Source organism: Nycticebus coucang, chromosome 8 (genome assembly GCF_027406575.1).
Source record: "Nycticebus coucang isolate mNycCou1 chromosome 8, mNycCou1.pri, whole genome shotgun sequence".
NCBI lineage: Eukaryota > Metazoa > Chordata > Mammalia > Primates > Lorisidae > Nycticebus > Nycticebus coucang.
Window position 1 is genome coordinate 114,222,825 of NC_069787.1, and position 1,901 is coordinate 114,224,725.

The window sequence follows — 1,901 nt, forward strand, 5'->3', positions numbered from 1 at the left end:
CAATGACAATCGCAGCAAAACATAGCCAGGCATTGTGACAGGTGCCTATAGTCCCAGCTACTTGTGAGACTGAGGCAAGAGAATCACTTGAACCCAAGAGTTTGAGGTTGCTGTGAGCTGTCATACCACAGCACTCTACCAAGGGCGATATAGTGAGACTCTGTCTCAAAAAAAAAAAAAAAAAGGCCTTTACTTATAAGGCTAGATTTAGAAAAAATTGTAAAAATCACCCCATATACCCCCATTTTGTCACCTCCATTTTCAAATCCAAGGTACCCTGTGCTCTTTGCTCATCCTCAAACTATTCAAGGTCACCGGAGACTTTCATGAAGTTTAGCTCTCCCTGAGAATGTCATCATTCTCAACTTTGTTTTGCCCCAAAAGATATTTTTCCTTTAGAATTCTATTTTCCTAAGATATAATTCCATCATAAATCCAAATTTCCTTTTTCTAAATAGATAATCAGCTAGCATAATAAACTAATATGTGCTGGATGCGGATGGCACATTCTAAAGATAAACTGTTCCTCTTTCCAAATAGAATGTTTGTACTACATCTAAGATAAATACGTTTCTTATATTCAATTCCAGCACTAAACTATGTGAATTTGAATGCTAAAGATGTCATATCCTCACTTTACTCAACTTTGTTATGCAGCCTACCTCAAAAGTATTGCAGGTTTGGTTCCAGATCATCACAATAAGGCAATACAGCAATAAAGCAAGTTACGCGAATTTTTAATTCTCCAATGCATATTAAAGTTATGTTTATATGATATGAAAGTTTATAAAGTGTGCAACAGCATTATGTGTTAAAAGCAATGTACATAATTCCATTAAAAAATATTTTACTATTAAAAAATGCTAACAAGGCTGGGCACGGTGGTAGCTCATACCTGTAATCCTAGCACCATGGGAGGCCGAGCTGGGTGGATTGCCTGAGCTCGTGGGTTCAAGACCAGCCTGAGCAAGAGCGAGACCCCCATCTCCAAAAAAAATAGCTGGGCGTTGTGGTGGGCCAGAACTGGAGAGGCTCAGGCAAGAGAATCGCTTGAGCCCATGAGTTTGTGGTTGCTGTGAGTTATGAGGCCATGGCACTGTTCGGCGGGCAACAAAATAAGACTGTGTCAAAAAAAAAAAATAATGTTAACAATGATTTTGACCTTCAGTGAGCTGCAGTCTTTACAGTAATGTAAGGTCTTGATGTTGATGGCTAATGACTGACCAGGTTGATGGTTGCTAAAGGTTGGGGTGTTGTGGTGGCATTTTCTTAAAATAAGAAAACAAGTAAATTTGCTGCATCCATTGACTCTTCTTTTTACAAAAATTTCTCTGTAGCATGTAATGCTGTTTGATAGCATTTTACAGATAGTGGAATTTCATTCATAATTGCAATTAAACCTCCCAAATCAGGTCACTGCTTTTTATCAACTAAGTTGATAATATATATCCTTTGTTGTCATTTCAGCAATGTTTACAGTATCTTCAAACTACTTTCTCTGCTAATCCCTAAAAGTAGCTTTTCATCCATTGAACTTTTATAATGAAGCTACAGCAATTCAACCATATCTTCAGGTTCCACTTCTAATTCCCTTGCTATTTCCTCCATATCTTCTTTTACTTCCTTCACTGAAGTCTTGAATCCTTCAACATTATTCATGAGTCTTGCAATCAATTTCTTCCAAATTCTTTTTCATATTGATATTTTGATCTCTTCCCATAAATTAAGAATGTTTTTAATAGCATCTAAAATGGTGAATCCCCTCCAAAAGGTTGTCAGTTTACTTTGACCAGATCAATCAAAGAAATCACTATCTATAGCTAGTTTTATGGAATTTATTTCTTAAGTAATAAAACTTGAAAGTCAAAATTACTTTTCGATCCATGGGATAGAGAATCTAT